At 36.2% G+C, this 23,162-nt stretch overlaps 1 pseudogene; it reads left to right on the forward strand.

Moving 5' to 3' along the window:
* LOC128563717 (minichromosome maintenance domain-containing protein 2-like) overlaps nt 1–22,170 on the forward strand; it is a 258,885-nt pseudogene extending 236,715 nt beyond the window's left edge.
* The last annotated feature ends 992 nt before the right edge of the window (nt 22,171–23,162 follow it).

Genomic DNA, 23,162 nt, shown 5'->3' on the forward strand with positions numbered 1-23,162 from the left:
TTGATAACTTTTTTGTTTGTTTGTTTGAAATCATAGGTCTGTTTTATTGCTGTTAAGACTCTCTCATTAATTGGACAATTACAAACAGAAACTCAAGTAAGTTTTAGTGAAATTTAGCAAAGGAAACTCAGATACAAACTTTTATGATGACTTCTAAATAAATATTTCTGTATTCATTTATTTTAACTGAGGAAAGAGGATCACTTGAACCCAAAAGTTGGAGGTTGCTGTGAGCTATGATGCCATTGCACTCTATCCAGGGCAACAGCTTGAGACTGTTGAAAAAAAAAAAAATTCCGGGCGGCGCCTGTGGCTCAGCGGGTAGGGCGCCGGTCCCACATGCCGGAGGTGGCGGGTTCAAACCCAGCCCTGGCCAAATTAAAAAAAAAAATTCTTTTTGTTTATTAAAAGGTATCTAGGGCGACGCCTGTGGCTCAGTCGGTAGGGCACTGGCCCCATATACCAACGGTGGTTGGTTCAAGCCCGGCCCCGGACAAACTGCAACCAAAAAAATAGCCGGGGTTTGTGGCGGGCGCCTGTAGTCCCAGCTACTCGGGAGGCTGAGGCAAGAGAATCACCTAAGCCCAGGAGTTGGAGGTTGCTGTGAGCTGTGTGAGGCCAGGGCACTCTACTGAGGGCCATAAAGTGAGACTCTGTCTCTACAAAAAAAAAAAAAAAAAAAGGTACACTATATTTTTTCAAAGTTCAATGAACTATCTTACACATGCATTTTTATTCCCTATATTGTTACTTATAACATTAAGCACTTTTATAATAAAACATTTCAAACATACCCGAAGCAAAGAGAATAATATACTGAATCTCTCAGATTTAGTGTTACAATATTTTGCCATACCTGTATCATCAGTTTTTTCCTGAAATATTTTAAAGCGAATCCTAGATGTTCTATTATTTTATCCCTACATACTTTAGTATCAACCTCTGAAAACTATGAACATTTTTCCTATATAACTACAATGCCATCATCACTCCCTTACAAAAGTAACAGTAATTCCTTGATATCATCTAATATCCATTTCATATTAAAATTTGCTTTTTTTCTCAAGAATGTCTTACAATTAGTTGGCTCAAATCAGGACCAAAACGAGGTTCACGCATTATAATTGATTCTTACATCTCAGTAAGTCTCTTTCAGTCTAGAACTATTCCCCCCTCACCCTTTTTATACCAATGACTTTTTGAAGAAACTAGTTAATTGTCCCTTGTTATATGACCTGAAGTTGTCTAATTGCTTCTTTGTGGTGCTAGTTATCTTATTCTCCTGTACCTCATATTTCTGAAATAGAAGTTGGCTCTAAAGGATTTTTTGATTCAGAGTCAACTCATTTTGACAAGAATACACCATTGTTGATATAATGTATTCTATATTGCACTATATCAGGGGAATATAATATCTGTTATTCTACTTTTAAGTATCACAGTTGATCAGTGGGTTCATGTGATATCATTCTGATCTCTCCATTATATGGTTTCTCATCAACTTTTACTTAATGGTTTTAGCAGCCATTGATGTTCATTGCCTAGAATCTTTCACTTTTTTTTTTTTTTTGTAGAGACAGAGTCTCACTGTACCGCCCTCGGGTAGAGTGCCGCATGGCTCACAGCACCCTCTAACTCTTGGGCTTACGCGATTCTCTTGCCTCAGCCTCCCGAGCAGCTGGGACTACAGGCGCCCGCCACAACGCCCGGCTATTTTTGTTGTTGTTGTTGTTGCAGTTTGGCCGGGGCTGGGTTTGAACCCGCCACCCTCGGCATAGGGGGCCGGCGCCCTACTCACTGAGCCACAGGCGCCGCTTAGAATCTTTGACTTAATTAGGAGTTGTCAAATTGCATTTTTTTCAATTTTAGCATTTTTTCTGAATTTATTAGCCAAAATTACTCCATAGAAGAAATTTTTCCTCATCAACTATTTGCTTACTTTGAAATACAATTTTTACTGGAAAGACAGGATAAATGTGTGATTCTTTACCTTTATACATTTTCAGAAAGTAACAAGTTGAAATCTAGCAGCTTCCGATGATGAAACTCCAAGGTTTTTTGCTTTTTGTTTTTTCTTTTTTAAAATATGAAGAACTCATGGACTTTTTAATATAGCTGATATTTTAATGAATCTGTTATTCCTTTTGATGCTCTTCAAAATTGCACCTATATACTTTTGACATATGCCATTTGCTTTTGATGGATCCCTTGATTTCTGTCACAAGAAGATGCCCCAGTCCATATGGTATATTTTCTGTCCCAGACCTGAATCAGCCATTTCTCCACGGAGCTCTGGTTCCTTTTAGTGAGAAATGGTATTTACAGATCACATTCTGGGTACTAGGAGTTCTTTGCTCTTGGGTTAACATTGTTTATTCAAGTCTTTTCAGTGGATATAGCAAGGAAATGTGTACATTTTTGGAAAGATGAGTTCATACCGATATTTTCAATTAAAAACACTAGATTATAAGATTTTCACTTCTTTGATTTTATACTAGAACCTCTTTTCTCTTATGCTTAAACGTTTGTTGCTAACATTAACAAATCATTTAGTTAATTTACTCAGCAGTATACTTACTATATTGTAATGCAAGTAAAATTGGATCTGCAATTTTTAATACAATTTTATATTCCTATTAGATTAATATTGTGCTGAAGTTAATACATTTACCTGCTCCGCCAAGTTATGCTCTTGATCTTAGTGACTTTCCACTTGATTATACATCTCAGAGATTTTATATGCTACAAGGAATTGTGATGGCAATGATGACTGTAACTAAGTATACACAAGGTGCAAGGTTCCTTTGTACAGATGAAGCATGCCCCCTTTCAAAAGGTAAACATTAAAATGGAAAATCTAAACATCAAGCAATTTATTGTTTAACCCCAAATTATGTTTATAGTTAGTTAGAAAACATAAAGTAGAAAGAGTGGAATAAAATTTGATATCTCCTAATGTGTATACTTTTGCTTTACTAATCTTTTTTTTTCTTGAGACAGAGTCTCAAGCTGTCACTCGAGGTAGAGTGCTGTAGCATCACAGCTCATGGCAATCTCCAATTTTGGGGCTTAAGTGATTCTTTTGCCTTAGCCTCCCAAGTAGCTGGGACTACCAGGCATCTGCCACAATGGCTGGCTATTTTTTTTTTTTGTTGGTTGTTGTTTGGCAGGCCTGGCTGGATTCGAACCCGCCAGCTCCTGGTGTATGTGGCTGGCGCCCTAGCCACTGAGCTATAGGCACCGAGCCTGCTTTAGTAATCTTTAAAAAACATTCTTTCTCCTTTTCTCCCCTGGTCCCAACTTAACAAATGAACCTGTGTTGCTGAAGTATTTGTTCTTTTTCTTTTTTTTGGAGAAAGAGTGTCACTCTGTCACCCTGGGATTGAGTGCTGTGATGTCAGAGCTCACAGAAACTTAACATTCTTGGGCTCAAGAAATACTCTTGTCTCAGCCTCCCCAGTAGCTAGACCTATAGGCAACCCCCACAATGGCTAGTTTTTCTATTTTTAGTAGAGATGGGGTTTTTCTGTTGCTCAGGCTAGTCTCAAACTTCTGAGCTCAAGCAATTCACCCACCTGGGCTTCCCAGAGTGCTAGGATTACAGAGGTCCTTCCTTCCTTCGTTTTTTTTTTTTTTTTTTTTTTTTAGAGAGTCTCACTCTGTCTCCTGGGCTAGAGTGCTGTGCCATCAGCCAACTTCACAGCAACCTCAAATTCCTGGATTCAAGTAATCTGATCTTCCTATCTCAGCCTTCTGAGTAACTGGGACTACTGGTGCCCACCACAGCACCTGGATCAATTTTTTTATTTTTGGTAGAGATGGAGTCTCACTTTTGCTCTGGCTGGTCTTGAACTTCTGAGCTCAAGGGATCCTCCCACCTCACTCTCCCAGAGTGCTAGGATTTCAGGCATGGGCCACTTGCCAGGCCATGAATAAATATAATTTTTAATCGATTGAAAATAGCTAAATCTGAAAATAAATTATGAAATAATAATTTATAATAACAATTATTGTTGTTTAATAATAATAAACAATGAAATAAGCTTTTCATTGTTTTCTTTCAGGATTTCAGTATATAAGAGTGCATGTGCCTGGTGCTACAGAATCTGCAACAGTAAGAAATGACTTTTTGTGTAATCTCTGTGCATCTTCACTTCAAGAAGACAGAAAATTTAGAGTAGTTGGTGGTAAAATGCATTTACATTTCATAATTACAATTTGTAAGAAATATCAATTTGTAAAATAGATATTTCAATGTGAAAATTACATTGAATGTATATTCTAATATGTCATTATTTTTTCACTTTTCCTTAAGATAAACAGATAGTTGAAATAATTACCACAAAGGCACTTCAGGCTTATCGAGGATATTCTAACAACCAGCCATTTAGATTCCAGTCTCTTACAATTTTCCTAAGAGGTAAGTAAATTCTGTTTGAAGTCAAAATAAATTGCTATAAATTATGTAATTGACTTGTTTATACTCATATATTATAAATAGTACTTCTATAGCTTAAGAACCACATCTTCTTATTCTTGTGTGTCTTAAAAAATATTCGTATTTAAGTAATGTATCAATTATTTAATTAGTTATACAACACTCACTTAAAATGATACGCATGTACTAGCACCTGTCCATAGCACTATGCTAAGTAAGTCCTAGGGTTACAGTAATTTTAAGGCAATGATCTCTCATTATTCTGTGTGTGTCTTCAATAAATATTGGAGTTATTGCTCAGTTCTCTGGAGCTAGAGAGAAAAGGAAGAAAATGGAGATCATTGTTTAATCTTCACAGAAAGAAAGAAGTTAATCCAGGCCACCCCTTGTGAACTTGTCTTTTACAGCTTTACCATTAGTCAACTTCTAAGTGTGGAGGATCAGAATGTTTGGAATGATGTTTTAAAATAAACTTGGAACTCATGAAAAGCCTTGCCCAGTTTGTAGATACAAGAGAGGAACCTAGTATAATGCCAGAGGGTAGACTTTGTAAATAGACAGACCCTAGATGTGAATTTCAGTTTTGCCATTTACTAGTAATTTAGCCTTCAGCGAGTCACTTAATGCTCTCTGTTTCTTCAAATATAATGTTGAGGTAAGAATATCTACCTATCTTACAGTTTACAATTAGATAATGTATGTACAAGTACTCAGATGTTTTGTAGACAGACAATATATGTACAAGTAACTTATATGTATTGAAGACGGTAAAATTGTCTTCCCAAATAAAATTATTACTCATAAGGTCACTTTTATTAACATTCTTTGTTATTTAATGCAAAGATGTTTCATCTTATATAGAATGATTTTTTCTTTTGACTATATTATAGAAGAGTATCTAGTTGCTGTGTCACATGCTTCTTGAAGTTAATTCATCATTGCATATAAAAATCAAAATTTATCAGCAATAAAATTGTATCAACTTACATTAATAATGTCACTGTATATGGATATTATACTAAATAAAAGTAAACACTCAACTCCTGAATTATTACTAGTTCTGGATCTTTAAGCCATATGATCATGTACAAGTTCATTTAATGAATATATATATTCTTCTGTTTAATAATTTTAGATGAATCAGTGAATAAAATGAATATAGGAAATGAATATAAAATTATTGGAATTCCTACATGTGTAGAAACTGCACAAACTACTGTCTGTATAGAAGCAAATAATATAACTTTTTGTAATTCAAAAGGTAAGGAAAATATAAGCACCATATATTAACAAATATTTAAATTTAAATCTGTTCAGCAAATAAATATTGTTTGCCTGTGTGCATTCTTCTATATAAGAATAGAAGTTATAAACAAGGTATAACTTACTATAAGTTATAAACATGTTATAACTTATTATAAGTTATAAACATATATATACATATATAATTTGTTATAAGTTATAAACAAGACAGTCAAGGTTCCTCCTCTTAAATTGTATGAAAGACAGATAATAAACTTGTAAACTAATCAATAAGACAATTTCAAATAATAAATGCTATGAAAGAAATAAAACAAGACAATGTTGTGGAAGCCTCCTAACAGACAAGACTCCTTTCTTTGCACTATGTTTTATTTTATTTTATTTTATTTTATTTTTTGAGACAGAGCCTCAAGCTGTTGCCCTGGGTAGAGTGCTGTGGCATCACAGCTCATAGCAACCTCCAACTCCTGGGTTCAAGTGACTCTCTTGCCTCTGCCTCCCAAATAGCTGGGACTACAGGCGCCCGCCACATCGCCTGGCTATTTTTTATGGTTGAAGCCATCATTGCTGTTTGGCGGGCCTGGGCTGGATTCAAACCTGCCAGCTCAGGTGTATGTGGCTGGCACCTTAGCCACTTGAGCCACAGGCGCCAAGCCGAGTTAAGTTTTATTTTGATTTTTTTTTTTTTTTTTGGCCAGGGCTGGGTTTGAACCTGCCACCTCTGGCATATGGGACCAGCGCCCTACCCCTTTGAGCCACAGACGCTGTCCTGTTTTGATCCTTTTGTCATAATTAGCAATGAGAAAAATGCTTCAGGATGCCAAGACTTAGAGGTTACTATACCATTCTTTATTTTCTAGTAAGGCAGTTCTAAATAACAGTTTTGATCTGAAAAAGAGAACTATAAAATAGCATAATTTTCCTCAAGTGAGTGCTGAACCAATCAAGAAATAAGACAAGAGCTAGTTGCAGTGGCTCACATCTGTAGTCCCAGCTCCCAGGAGGTTGAGGTGGGAGACCAGGAGTTTTAGACCAGACTGGGCAACATAGAGAGCCCCTTGTCTCTAAAAAAATATTTTTAAATAAGATAGGCCAAATGCACAGCTCATGCTTGTAATCCTAATACTCTGGGAGGCTGATGTGGGAGGGTTGTTTGAGGATAGGCGTTTAAGACCAGTCAGAGCAGAGTGAGTCTTCATCTCTACAAAAAAATAGAAAAATTAATCGAGGTGGTGGTGTGTGTCTGTCTCAGCTATTCAGGAGACTGAGGCAGGAGGATTGCTCAAGCCCAGGAGTTAGAGGCTGCATTGAGCTATGATGACACCACTGCACTCTAGTCTGGGAAACAGAGTAGTTTGAAACCCCATCTCAAAAAAATAGACTAAATAAATTAAATAAATAAACCAACAAATAAATAAATAAGACAAAAGATAAAAGCAGAAGCAGATGAGGGCCAAAATATTACCTTTATTACTGATAATTTCTTTTAACAGCTCCAGCAGATTTTAGCATATTAAATAAACAAAAGTGGAGAGCAGACCTATTCTTTTAACTTGGTTCACAAATATCTAAATGTAGAAAAGTCTGGTTAAATCTTGGGTAGAGCTAGAATTTTTGGAATGAATAGATAGCCATCTGCAATAATAGAGGCCCAACTTGAATTTAAATGTAAGTGGATTCTAAATATTTCTACTTATCTTGAAAAGAAAAGTTTATTAAAAGAAAGCACTGATGGGCTAGTTTAGTGATCTTTTTTAATATTTTCTGCTGTTGAGTTTCTTAAGATTTATTGATTTTGGTAGTAGAACATGTTTCCCAGGCTAGAGTGCAGTGGTGCCATCATAGCTCAACGCAGCCTCTAACTCCTGGGCTTGAGCAATCCTCCTTACATATAGGCGAAAAAGTGTGCTTTCTTACGCTGACATCCAGAATTAGGCAAATTTACCCACCCAAATGTGTCAAGAGCTGGGCTAAAAGGCCTCACTTAGTCCATGGGGATGGGTGAGTATAGAAGATCATTGCTCTATGACATCAGCCAAGAGGAAGGAGACTGGGATATACATGCACTGCATTTTTCCCCCAAATTGATCAATTTGATAAACCAGTCATTCAGGAATTGCAGAGATCTAGGGGATGGAGAAGATCTAGAATGTTGCAATATAGTACAGTATAGTGCTTTCAAAGTAGTAGAATATAAATCTTTCCTTTTAACAGCAACATTCAAATATTCCTCATTCTGCTTATTGTCCCTCATTGAAAGTGATACTATTTCACCAGGTGCAGTGGTTCACACCTGTAATCCTAGCTCTCAGGAATGAGTTGAGACCTGTCTGAGCAAGAGTGAGACCCTGTCTCCACTAAAGATAGAAAAATTGTGGTGGGTGCTTGTAGTCTCAGCTACTCAGGAAGCTGAGGTAGGAGGATCACTTGAACCCAGGAGTTTGAGGTTGCTGTGAACAAGGCTGATGCCATGGCACTCTAGCCTGGGGCAACAGAGTTAGACTCTCTCTCAAAAAAAGGAAAGAAAGAAAGAAAGTGATACCCTTTCAAACATAGATATGCAAACACAGTAAGCAAGAGTTCCATGATCTGGTTCTGCTCACATCAATCTTTGAAAAAAAAGAATGAAGAATTTGTCCGCAGGCCCCAGTCAATCTGTTTGAACACACAGGGTGATCTCTTCCCTTTATCATACTTCCTGGGGTAGAAATGATAGACCAGTGTGCCTCCAATCATAATTTAATATCATTGTAAGAATTTGAATATGTCTTTAAAACTATAATTTGATATTTTAGATAAATGGAATCAAGTGTCTGTAATGTGTTTTCGTTTTAAATCCCTTTCTAACGTATGTGTTAATATTTATTTTCAGTTCCTTCAGGAATTAGTGACGACTTCAAGCGTCTCCTTTCCTTGACTTCCAGTTCATGCTGGAAGTTTACAGCAATACTTGCCAATATCTTTGCATCACAGATTGTTCCTCCTGGGACTTACAATTGGCTCAAACTCTGTTTGTTGATGAGTCTTGTACAGACAAGTGACCGTAAAAAGGAACTGGAAGATTGCCTGGATATTTTAATTATAACAAGTGATACTCTACTAGTAGACAGGTAAATATGTGACATGAACATTTTTCTTTTTTTTTTTTTTATTAAGGAGACCTAGGCAGACCTAGGGTTCAAACCCCCTACCCATGGTACACAGGACCAGCACTTTAAGTGAGCTACAGGTGCCCAGTTGACATGAATTTTTTAAAATGTTAATTGGCCACAGGTTTGTATAAATTTTTTCAATAAGCATTATTATAAGAGGAATATTTAGGATTTATCTGAACTAGTATATATAATTATTCTAGTCACTTTTTATCAATAAAGTAATAAAGTTTTGAAACGTAAGTAGATAAATGAGATATTTGCTTTTAATATTTTGAGAGTGTAACCACTCGAAGTTTGAACCTTTTCCCTCACTCATTCCTTTGCGGATATGTAGCAAATGCATCCTTCCCAGCCTTCCTTTTCCCCCATTCCCTGGCTCTACCTTTGTGCTTTGTTTTCATTTTTTAGTAATCTTCCCCGCAAGGAGCCAAGAAGCCATTTTTAAATTTTTCTCCAAGATTCCATTCAATAATATTGATTCACTGTACCCAACAGTGCCAAAATTACTGTTTTGGTGATACCTCATTCCTAACTTTGGAATAGGCCTCTACTCAGAGTTTTGTGGCTCCCCATTAGCAAGTACCCTTTTCTTAAAAAGTGACATGAATGTTCACAAAATTTAGAATAAGCTCCTTTTAAAATATTTTGTATGTAATTCTAAAGCAAAAAATAAATTTATAAAGTGAATTTAAAATAGAAAAATGCAAATCACCATCATATTAATTATACAAATAATATTTTGCTAAAATTAAATTGCCACTTGTAATGATCCAAAATTCCATATATTTCACCACTTTGTTTTCTACTCATGAAAGTATTTAGTTCCCTGACATACTCACCATCTCTGGCTATTTCCAAACTTTTAAATTTTATAATCTGAGAGGTAGAAAATAGTATTTTATTTTTATTTGCATTTCTTAAATGCATTTCTTATTTCAACTGGAAATAACTTTCAGCATCATTTAAATCTTACTAAACAATTGTATTATTTTTTATAAACCTCCTAATTTTGACCATTGTTTCTTTTTCTTTTTTTTATTGTTTATTTTTCTAAGTTGTTTATCTACTTCTTACTAATTTGTGATGGCAGTTGAAAATTAAGGCCTTTGTCTCTTTTCCTGTTTGTCATTAACCATTTGACTTTTCTTATGATATTTGGGTCTATATGGCAGATTTAATTTTGTTTGTCTTGAAGTAAAATTTGTTTATAGTATAATAATCATATCTTATTATTACCATTGAAATCAATTGATGAATTTTAACAAATACATAGACTCCTATACTCGCTACCACAATGAGCTATAGAACATTTTTATCACCCAAGAAATTACCCTCATTCCCTCTTCCAGTCAGTTCCTGTCTCCACAGGAGATTTCTGTAACCATAGATTAATTTTCCTATTGTTAAATTTCATAAAATGGAATCACACAGTGCATCCTCCTTGGGGTCTAGTCTCTCTTGTTTAACAAAAAGTTTTTGAGATTGGTTCAGTTTTATGCGTCAGTACTTCATCATTTTTTTTGATGAGTAGTATTCTCTTATATGAATATACCACAGTTGTTTTTCCAGTCTCCTAGTGGTGGATGTTGAGTTTGGCATGTTTTGACTAGTATAAAGCTACTGTAAACATTCTTGTACAAGTCTTTTTATGGAAATATTATTTTCATTATCTTGGGTAATACCTGGGAGTGGAATTGCTGTTTCATAAAATAGATGAACATGTAGTACAGTATTTAACTTTACAAGAAATTGCTAGTTTTCCAAGGTGGTTGTACATTCCAGCCAACAATATGAGAGTTCTACTTGTTCCCAATCTTATCAAAATTTGTTTTGTCAATCTTTTTCATTTTAGACATTCTAGTGACTATGAAATGGCATCTCATGATTCTCATTTGCACATCTCTGATGACTACTGATTTGAGCTCTTTTTCATGTGCTTATTGTGGCTATTCATACATCATCTTTTATGAAGTGTTTCTTCGAGTTCTTTCCGTACCTTTTAAGGAGCATGCACATCTTAACAATATTGAATCCTCCAATCCATTAATGTTGTCTATCTCTCCTTTTATTTACATCTTCTTTAATTTCTTTCAGGAATGTTTTATAAACATCATGTATGTTTTGTTAAATGGATTCCTAAATATTTGATGTTTTTGATGCTACTAAAATAGCATCGAATTATTTTATTAAATTCATTTTCAATAGTTTGCTATAAATATATAGAAATACAACTAATTTTTATATTTTGACTTTGTATTCTGTGACCTTGCATCAGTAGTTTTAAAATTTCCCCACCTGAGGCGGTGCCTGTAGTTGAGTGGGTTGGGCGCCAGCCACATATACCAAGGCTGGTGGGTTTGAACCCCAACGGGGCCAGCTAAAACAACAATGACAACTGCAACAAAAAGTAGCCAAGCATTGTGGTGGGCGTCTGTAATCCCAGCTACTTGGGAGGCTGAGGCAAGAGAATCACTTAAGCCCAAGAGTTTGAGGTTGCTGTGATCTGTGACACCACGGTACTCTACCAAGGGCAACAGCTTGAGACTCTGTCTCAAAAAAAAAAAAAAAGAAAGAAAAAAGTTCCTCACCTGAGCTCACATGTTTGGGACCAACCTGAGCCAGATAGCTGGGCGTTGTGGTGGGCGCCTGTAGTCCCAGCTACTCCTGAGGCTGATGCAAGAAAGTGGCTTGAGCCCAAGAATCTGAGATGATTGCTGTGAGCTGTGATCCCAGCGCACTCTACAAAGATCTACAAAGTGAGATGTCTCAAAAAAAAAAACAACAAAAAAGAGTTGCCATGATATAGAGGCAGATGGGACATTGGCAAGCTTAATGCAAAAAAATCTAAATAAGCAAAAGAAAGCAATCTATAAAAAGAAGAAGGTTCAGTTCAAATGTCATCTCTGTGTAACTTTCTGTGGCACCCTTCTAGCAAGAAATAATACTCCCTTCTGATTGTTTTGAAGATATTATTTTAGTACTTACCGCTTTATGTTTTAGTTTTTTATGTCTTTCTTTTTAGGCTTTCTAAGTTAAGGACCAAATCTCATGTATGTTTTTATCTCTAGCAAGTAGCTGGTATAGCACAGGTATTCAATAAACATGGAATGAAAGTAAATTTAATTGTGTATCTGTTAACACATTCTGACTTCTAAAAATCAAATAAAAGTAATAAAAATTTTACTATTTTTTTCCCCTTAGGCTTTTGAATTTTAGCATAAGCCTTGTTCCCCATGGTATATGTCATCTAGTCTCTACTGAAATTTTGCCCACTCTATCCAGGAATAAGTATGGAACTGGAGCAGTTAGCATTCAAGCTGGCAGTGCTTTGCTAGCCAAAGGTGGTATCTGCTTTATAGGGGATGTGGCTTCACACAAAAAAGATAAACTTGAACAGCTTTAATCAAGTAAACTTTTCTTCAGATTAATTTTTACTTATTTAACCTATACTCTTCATCAGTCAAGGAGTTATTTAACAGTGAAGATAGAATTGCATATGTTTTAGGAATTCAGAAGTTACATTAAATGCCATTTTTCATTTCAGGTTTATAAATAAAAACAGGGGAATTTGTCTCTATAAAAAAAAAAAAAAAAAAAAACAGGGGAATCAAATGTGCAAATGTCCTGTGCTAGCCTTTGGTGTTGTGCTAACACGTGAGTTTATATTGGGCCAGATTTATTTCCTCTTCTTGTCTTATTGCATTAGGACCTTCAGTACAATGTCGAAAAGTAGTGTGAGAGGGGAATTCTTGCCTTGTTCCTGATCTTAGCAGGAAAGCCTAAAATTCTCATCATTAAATATGATGTTAGCTGTACATTTTCCATAAATTTTCTTTATCACATTGAAGTTCTCCTCTATTCCTAAGTTGCCGAGAGTTTTAATCATGAATGGGTATTGGATTTTGTCAAATTCTTTTCTGAATCTATTAATATGATCATTTTAATATGATTTATTTTTCCTTTAGGCTGTTAGTGTGATAGATTATATTACTTAATTTTTTTTTTTCTTTGCAGTCGTGGCCGGGGCCAGGCTTGAACCCCACACCGCCGGTACATGGGGCCGGCACCCTACTCCTTGAGCCACGGGCACTGCCCACATTACTTAATTTTTGAATATTGAACCAATCTTGCATACCTAGAATAAATACCACTTGGTTGTGGTATATAATTCTCTTTATACATTGTTGAATTTGATTTGCTACTACTTTGTCAAGGATTTTCCATTAATGTTCAAGAGCAAATCTGCTCTATAGTTTTCTTTTTACAGCAAAGAAAGGGTTTATTTTGCAAAGCACTAATAAAGACTAGCAAATTCTCTCAAGTCTGTCTCTCTGAGAATTTGGGGGACAGTTTTTTTTGTAAATTTTTGGCTGGGGCTGGGTTTGAACCTGCCCCCTCCGGCATATGGGGTCGGCGCCTTACTCCTTTGAGCCACAGGTGCTGCCCTGACAGTTTTTTTTTTTTTCAGGTTAATTGAGGATATAAAGAATTATGTTACAGTGTTTGCGTGTGTTAGGTAAAGTCCCCCTTACAGTTGTGTCCTGCCCCAAAGAGTTGTGCCATACACCCTAACACTGTGTCCATTAAGTGGGAGCCCACCCATCCCCCTCCATCCTCCCCTGTCCCCACTTCCTTGTTCCAACACTCCCCACCTTGAATTGATTTGAGTTTTTCTCTTATGTGGGCATGTATTAGATGTCTACTGGGTTCATATTAGAATTGAGTCTATTGGATTCTTGCTTCTCCATGCTTGTGATATTTTACTAAGAAGAATGTATTTCACTCCATTCAGGATAATACAAAAGATGTAAAGTCTCCATCTTTTTTAATGGCTGAATAGTATTCCATGGTATACATATACCCCAGCTTGTTAATCCATTCCTGGATTGGTGGGCATTTAGGTTGTTTCCACATTTTGGTGATTATAAATTGATCTACGATAAACAATCTAGTGCAAATATCCTTACGAGAAAATTATTTTTTTTTCTTCTGGGTGGATGCCTAGTAATGAGATTGCAGGATCAAATGTAGTTTTCTTTTCTAATAATATCTTTGTCTTCTTTTGGTATTAGGGTAACACTGGCTGGGCCGGTTATAGCTAACAAGAATGTGAACAGCCATGGACTGGGAGAAGAGCAATAAGGGCCTGGCCTTCTTGACATGTCAGCACGAATATATGAGAGTGTTCAAAGTACACAGCATATTGTTTCACCCTGCAGGAGAGGGCAGAAATAGGCTCATTCGATTAGGGCAATTGAATTTTGACCATAGCACTAAAGCCAGTCAGTGGGAAACAAGTTTTTCAGTAACAGTGGAACATCTGGGTACCTACATGGAAAAAATTAATCTTAGCCCATATCTCCCAAGTATACACAATAATTAATTTGAGATGGATCATAAACCTAAATATAGAAACTAAAAATACAAAGCTTCTAGAGGAAAATGTAAATATCTTCATGACATTAAGGTAGGAAATGATTTCTCAGGCAGAATTCAGATAGCACTAAATAAATGAATTGATAGACTGAACTTCATAAAACTAAAAAGTTGTTTTTATTAAAAGGCCGCATTTAAAAAGTAAATAGCCAAACAAACAAAAAGAAAATAATTGCATATACATATAATGTACATATGCATATACTATAATATAATATACATATATGTATTATATATATTATATATTATAATATACATATACATATAATATAATATACATATAATGTATTTGCCAGAACATAAAAACAATTACTATAAGTCAATAATATAAAAAAAAAATAATTGACAACAGACTTGAGTAATGATTTCTCACAGGAATATAGACAAGATGACCAAAAAGCATATGAAAGGGTATTGAACATCAGTAGTTATCAGAGAAATGAAAATAAAAACCACAATGAGATACCGATATCAAATACTAGCAGAGCCAGCGTCATTAGTGTGGAACAAGTGCAGTTGCCCAGAGGCCCTGCTCCTGCCACAGGACCTTGGCATTTTGGTCAAAACTCTGCTATCACCATCCTCTAGTGTTTTTTTGGTAGGTAGTCAAGATTGATTTAGGAGGAACTTAACATACAAAGCAGTCTTGTGTGCTGGCAAGACAAGGTAGATCTCCATGCTCACAATGCTTTTATGCCATGCATGGAAAAAAAAGGGAAAGGGAAAATAAAAGAAAAAACTACTGATGGCATTTTAAGCCATTTGGTTGCTTTTTGCTTTACTTTCTACTTAAAGGAATTGTTTGGGTTCCCAACATTCTTCAGTGTGCATGGCGACAGAGGAATGTTGTGGGCAATAGCAATTATCTTGAGATAACCAGTCCTCTGGTTGCTACGTCCTACAACTCACTCTGTGGTCATGTACCCACAGTACATTTTTACAGGGCCAGCCACAGAACCATTACCAGCTATAGTGTTTACTGAGGGCAAAGGGAAATGCAGAAAAGTCCTTATTTTTGGAAAGTCACAGAGGTCAAATGCAATGGTTTGTTACGTGTAGGGGTTTTGAGGAGCCTTATTCAAACTCCACTTCACTCTTACGGCAGTATTCACAAATCCTTCCAGGTGCTTCACTCTGAAGAACTAATTTTTTTTTTTTTAAGAACTAGCTAAGTCTTAAATTAGTACATTTTGATTTTCCTGCAAGCTCCAGTTTTTCCAACATGTGCAGATTTTCCAACTCAAGTCATTTAGCGACGACTGTTTCTTCTGTACTCCAGCTGTAGCCTCCTACACTCCCTGTTTCTTTCCACATCCACACAGATTCTAATCCATAAGTGGGAGCTAAACAATGGGTACACGTGGTCATAAAGTGGTGTAAAGGGCAATATTTTTTTTAAAACATATTTGTATCAGTCTTGTTTAACTCAAATTTTCAATAATTTTATCTTTTAACTTGTGTTTTATAAGGAAATCCAGTGAGACCATGGAGTAGAGGAGACACATACATGTGTGTATCTGCTGTTCGTTGTTGCCCTTTCTCATACACCATTTGTAATCACCTATGCTGCGTCTCTAACATACTTTGGTTTTTTTTTTATTTGGAGATACATACACTTTTTTTTTCTTTGAGACAGAGTCTCACTTTATCGCTCTCAATAGAGTGCTATGGTGTCATAACTCACAGCAACTTCAAACTCTTGGACTTAAACAATTCTCTTGCCTCAGCTTCCCAAGTAGGTGGGACTATAGTGCCCACCACAACAACTAGCTATCTTTAAATATGGGGTCTTGTTCTTCCTCAGGCTGGCCTTAAACTTGTGAGCCGAAGCAATTTACCCACCTCGGCATCCCAGAATGCTAGGATTACAGGTGTGAGCCACCACGCCCAGCCTCTACCACACTTATTATGTACTTGCTTTGATTGTTGCTGGACTCTTATGTGTCATGAGTACACTGCAATTCAGTGCTAATATTCCATATTAACACTTCTTCAGCTGAGTATGAGGGAGTGCTAATTGCCCCAAGCTCCCCAAGCCTTCTGTTTGAACCAGACTTACTTCTAAAAAGGAAAGAAGGCTATGGCATTTTTTTTTTTTTTTTGTAGAGACAGAGTGTCACTGTACCACCCTCGGGTAGAGTGCCATGGCGTCACACGGCTCACAGCAACCTCTAACTCCTGGGCTTACGCGATTCTCTTGCCTCAGCCTCCAGAGCAGCTGGGACTACAGGCGCCCGCCACAACGCCCGGCTATAGGCTATGGCATTTTTAATAAGCACGAATGACCAAGAAACCCTATCGTAGTCTTTCTTACTTGGTTACCTCTCTGTGCCTATTAATTATAGTGAAAATGATGACACAGGAGGGAAGGGGAAAATAGGACAACCCCATATTTCTTTTTTCTTTTCAGTCTTTCCTTACTCATCAGAAAGCTATAGGGAGAGAGTTTTAGTGAAAATGTGTGCATATCAAGAAGTAAATACTGGAAGAAGCACATTACCTGACTTCAAATTATACTACAGAGCTATTTAAACCCAAATTGCATGATACTGTCATAAAAATAGACATATAGAGAACTCAGAAATAAAGCCACACATCTGTAATGAACTTATCTTCAACAAAGTTGCCAAGAGCATGCATTGGGGAAAAGACAGTCTCTTAGTGAATGTTGCTGGGAAAACTGGGATATCCATATGCAGAAGAATGAAATTTACATCCTTATGTCTTATATACAAAAATCAGATCAAAATGTATTAAAGACCTAAAGCAAGGACCTGAAACTATGAAACTACTAAATAAAAACATTAGGGAAAGGTTTCAGGAAGTTGGTCTGGGCAAGGACTTCTTGAGTAATATACCCTTAAAACACAGGCAACCAAAACAAGATTGGACAAATGGGATCACATTAAGCTTATAAGCTTCCACACACTTTTGGGGGTGGGACACATTTATAAGAAGGACTCTATCTAACAAATGCAATCAGTGTAACATAACTCTTTGTAACCTCAATGAATACCAAATAATTAAAAAAAAAAAAGCTTCCACACAGTGACAACCCACAGAATGGGAGAAAATATTTTGCAAACTACACATCTGACAAGGGATTAATAGCTAAATACATAAAGAACGCCAATAATTCAATTGGGAAAAATCAAATAATCCAATTTGAAAATGAACAAAGGATCTGAATTGATATTTCTCAGAAGAAGACATACAAATAACCAGTGAAAAATGCTCAGTATCATTAGTAATCAGAGAAATGCAAATCAAAACTAAAGTGAGATATCATCTCACATCAGTTAAAATGGCTTTTTACAAAGAGATAGGCAATAATGAATGATGGTGAGGATGTGGAGAAAGGGGAACCTTTACACACTGTTGGGTTACACATATGTTACACATACACACAAGTACACTTGTGTACTTGCTTTGATTTTTGCTGGACTCTCACAGACACACGAGTGAAAATCTCAAACCCAAGAAAGGAGAGAAGGGGAGGGGGTTCACTAGCTTCCCACCCAATGGGTACAATGCATAGATAGATGAATGGCACACTCCCTGCGTGTAGGACACAACAACTCTGATTTTTATTTGGCATGTGTTTCCAAGGCCCCTGTGGATACCAAAATCTGAAAATGCTCAAGTCGCTTCTATAAAATGGCATAGTATTTGCATATAACCTACATACATCCTCCTGTATACTTTCAATCATTCTATTTATTATTTTTATTGTGATTTTTTTGAATAGTTTTCTTTTTCTTTCTCTCTCTCTTTTTAATTACACCCACTGATTCTGGTCTATTGAAATATTTTTCATCCTCAGTTGGGTAAATCCTCAGATGCAGAATCCTTAAATACAGAGGGGTGACTATAAATGGTATCAAAGAATATGTGGTCTGTCATTGGCTTCTTTCACTTAGTGTAATCTTTTCAGGTTTCATCCATGTTATAGCATGAATCAGTACTTTATCCCTTTTCCCTTTTGATAAAATATACATAAGGTAAAATTTACCATTTTAACCATTTTTAAGTGTACAATCCAGTGGGGTTAAGTACACTCATAATGTTGTGTAACCATCACTATTGTCCATTTCTAGAATTGTTTCATCATCCCCAAACAGAAACTCTGTACCCTTTAAATAATAACTTCCTATTCATTCCTCCCCGTAGTTTCTGATAACATCTTCTATTTTCTGTCTCTGAATTTGCCTATTAAAAGAATTTCATTTGTTGTTATAGTTGAACAACATTCTACTGTATATGCACTAGTTTGAAAAAATCTACTCATCTGTTGATGGGCACTTGGGTTTTATCTACCTTTCGGTTATCGTGAATAATGCTGTCATGAACACTGCTATATAAGATCTTCTTTTTTTGGGCGGTGCCTGTGGCTCAGCGAGTAGGCGCTGGCCCCATAAGCCGAGGGTGGTGGGTTCAAACCCAGCCCCGGCCAAACTGCAACCAAAAAATAGCTGGGCGTTGTGGCGGGTGCCTGCAGTCCCAGCTGCTCCGGAGGCTGAGGCAAGAGAATCACGTAAGCCCAAGAGCTGGAGGTTGCTGTGAGCCGTGTGACGCCACGGCACTCTACCGAGGGCAGTAAAGTGAGACTCTGCCTCTACAAAAAAAAAAAATATGTATTTTTTTTATGGGGCTGGTGCCCTACTCGGAGCCACAGGCACCGCCCATAAGAATCTTCTTGAGTCACTGCATTCAACTTTTTTGGGTATATCCCTACAAGTAGAATTACTACATCATGTGGTAATTCTGTGTTTAGGTTTCTGAGAAATCCCCATACTGTTTTCCCCAGTGGCTGCACCATTTCATATTCCCATCAGTAATGCATGAGGAGTCCAGTTTGTCCACATCACCTATATTACATTTTATAAGTAATAAAATAAATATATATATATATATTTTTGTAGAGACAGAGTCTCACTTTATGGCCCTCGGTAGAGTGCCGTAGCATCACACAGCTCACAGCAACCTCCAACTCCTGGGCTTAAGCGATTCTCCTGCCTCAGCCTCCCGAGAAGCTGGGACTACAGGCGCCCGCCGCAACGCCAGGCTATTTTTTGGTTGCAGTTCAGCCGGGCCGGGCATGAACCCGCCACCCTCGGTATATGGGACCGGCGCCTTAACGACTGAGCCACAGGCGCCTCCCAGTAATAAAATATTTTTAAAGGAAAAGTCTTTTTGTGGTACTACTTGTAAGAGCAGTATTTTTCCCACCTTTTGAATAAGAGGACAAATTTTCCTTTTACATGGGACTCCACAAATTATGTAACTGGCCTTTTCTATTAGAATGGCAAAAATTAAAACACTGACAACAAAAAATGTTGTCAAGATGTGGATTCTCTGGAATTTTCATACATGTGTATTTGGTGGGAGAAAAAAATGCTACAACCATTTGCAAATTGCTCTGGCATTTCCAATAAAAGTTAAATATACATTTACCCTAGGACCCAAGGGAAAGATAAACACACACAAAAGACTCTATTATCATGAATGAAGAAAAAATTAATTTGAGAACTATTTGAGAGGGAGAATCCTAGGAATGGTGCTAAATCCATTAAGGGGTGAATAAGGGGTGAAAGAAAGATGAAAGGGTGAAGATAGGATGGTTCCATATTTTTTGTTTGGGTTTTGAGCAGATGGATGAGGACACCACCATTGTGAATAGTGAACACAGAGCCATTAGAAAGGTGGGGACAAGGAATTTGGTTTTGAACATTTTGAATTGGAGATCTATTTCCCTCTAGTAATTGTAGTTCATATTCTGGCTATCTTCCTCTTTCACTCCCACGTGGATGGCTTACTTTTATCATTTATTTTCCACATACAAGAACATTATTTAAGTGTAGCCTCTATTGCATGCCTGCACTATATGACCAATCTCACAGACCTCTCTCTGCCTAGCCCTCTGCCTGTTCCACCCAGACGCCTGACTACAATTCCAACTACAGGCTTTGGACTGCTGGTTCACATCAAGTCATGGGACATGTAAACATTCAAATATTTTTCTTGCTTTGTTCTTCTTTATGACAGATGCACTAACTTAGCAGGATCTTGCAAAACAATCAAATTTACTTGTGTCTTTCCTACCTAAAGTTTGTACAGTATTATTCTGCATAATAATGTCTATTATTGATTTGTAGACATATAGACCAAAAACTTAAATAACAAATGGATAATGTCTTCTGACCTAGTTCTGCAAAGCAGAAGCATTACGGTTTACAACCCAGGAAAGAAGTTTGGGGGTGATACTGATCAACAAGTGACTTTTCCAGTTCAGTGCAGTTTTTGGTCTTTTGTTGATATGGATTCATCTTCAAGGAGAAATGCACAGAAAACCAACACTCTAATTGGTCAGATGGTAGGGTATATGTATGTTTTATTATTAGAATGTTTTCCAGGGTATTTTGTCACACATTTTAATACGTCTTCTTAGTGTTCTTGTTATCAACCCATTTCTATACTTTATTGGGCAAATAACTAAATGGTGACTCAATTGTATAAAAATTATAATGTTTTTTAGTTATGTAGATCAGGTATCTGCTCAACAGAAATTACTACTTGAATAAATAGAGAGTCTTTAATGAATGATGTGTAAGAAAATACTCAATGAAGGTTTTTAAAAAGCCAGTCACCACAAAGTTCCCAGACTATAGGTAAATTGCTTTAAATTATCATTAATTAAACACAATAATTAATAATAATTATTATATTAAGTTATATATGATGATTAATTTCTAATTATTTCCAAGTTGTGAAAGTGCCAAAGTTGAATGTTTTCTTCTTATCTTTTCGTTTGATGTAGGATCGTAGTTTGATTCCAGCTAACCTTGTGGAGGCATTTGGATTATTGATGAACTGCAATGAATCATCTCCTTGCCACCCACTTCTTCCTGTTGTGCGACATACTTTCAAGAAAGCCATTGATCCTGAAAGACTGCTTTATGTTGCTTCTAAACAGTTCACAGCTGAAGATTTTCAAAAGGTAAAGGTTACTGAGAATGCCAATGCTAATATTTCTCAGTTTAAATAAAAGTCCTGTTAAGCATTTGATTTTCTTTATTAGGGTTCTTTTATTCCAACTTGCTTTCAGCTTTTAAACATTTTAAGGACATTGTTCAGAAATTATTTAGGGTTATGATTAAATACACGACTGGTAAAATGCTGAGTTTATTCACTGTCCAAATCACCATAGCTTAAAGAATCTCAATGAAAAAAACAAAATAGAATATGTCTATGGAAAATTCTGATAGACTTTATAAGTATATAGTTATTTACATTTTCTAGCCTGTTCAAAAGAATTTCCCTTATATGAATACCTTCAGAGTTCTAACTAAAAAAAAATTTTTTTAAAATAAACAAGAAAATAAATAATTAAATAAAAATAAATTTAATAATAATTCTGATAGCCATTAAAGGTGCTCAATTATTTATAACTGAAACCCTTTTAATATTGAGAAATCTGTCCATAGTAGAGTAGACTATCTGGGTATGATAGATAAAAGCCAGAGGATATTGGAAAGTGGAAGTCCATGGATCGTTAAAAAGTTGTTTTCATACCCACCTTCTTGATAAGCATATTGTTTGAGTAAAAAGGTTGAAAGGTGGGTGAACTTAAAAAATGAACTATGAGCATTGTTTATTCATATAGGTTAGAATAGAAAAAGAATAGTATACAGTATAATAAGGTTTTAGTTTTGTGTTTGCTTTTTAGTGTGTAAGAAAAAAGCAGTCTCTAGAAATTAGGGTACTAATTATAAATAAATAATTTATTATGTAAATAACTAATTACCCAGAGAAATTTTTGCCTGTTTTTTCCTAAAAAACAAAGAAACAAAAAACCCATGGATTTATTAACTAGTCAGGTATTTACTGAATAATTAACATATATGAGACTATTTCTGTTCTCTTCTCTTCTTATAGAAATGTAAACTTTCTTCTTTAAATGTAGGATCATTTTATTGAAATTTTAAAAAGATACATGAAACTTTTAAGGAGCAATTAAAGTGTTAATCTGAGTAGTACTGAAAGGAAGATATGAAGGTAGAATGTAAACTTTGGGAAGACTTCATGGAAGAGGTGGGACTTTGTGCTTTAAGAAAAGGTAAAATTTTGATGGCAGGAAGGATGGGTGTTCTGAGCAGAATTAACAGTAAGAGCAAAGACATAAAAGTAGAAATTAGTATACATGGAAAACTATGAGAAGACCAGCTCAACTGGAACAAAAGTTGTATTAGAGAGTCAACTTTGGCAAATTTATGATAATCCTTGAAGCAAAACGATTTATAGTTGACTTGTCATACTCTAGAGAGCAGCTGCAGACTTCACTACGCAAGTGAAGTAGTGAAAACGGTTTATCTGGAAGGTAAATCTGTGCATCACACAAATCAGAGTGGATGGCATTTGTTACGGTCTGGACTCTCCAGAAGGCAGACTGAGATAGTTTAGTGTGAAGTGTATTAGCCTTCTATACCTGTGGGCTCAAGGATACCTTCTTTATTCCACCTCAGTCAGATGTACGCTGTTCTGAGAAGCTGACAGCTGGAAACCTGACAACATTCCCATCATCTTGCTACCAGAGGTTAAAACTTAGAGAGGGCTACTGATAGTATTAATAGTATTACCCAGTTCTGATGGCCTAGAAAGAAGTGTGGAATATAAAGAGAACAAAAAAGCCAGGACATATTCGATCCAGGACATATCCTATCTGGCACATATCTATACACTTTTTTTTTTTTTGTAGACACAGAATCTCACTTTATTGCCCTGAGTAGAGTGCTGTGGCCTCACACAGCTCACAGCAACCTCCAACTCCTGGGCTTAGGCAATTCTCCTGCCTCAGCCTCCCGAGTAGCTGG

The sequence above is a fragment of the Nycticebus coucang genome, chromosome 13 (genome assembly GCF_027406575.1).
Source record: "Nycticebus coucang isolate mNycCou1 chromosome 13, mNycCou1.pri, whole genome shotgun sequence".
In the NCBI taxonomy this organism is placed as follows: Eukaryota; Metazoa; Chordata; class Mammalia; order Primates; family Lorisidae; genus Nycticebus; species Nycticebus coucang.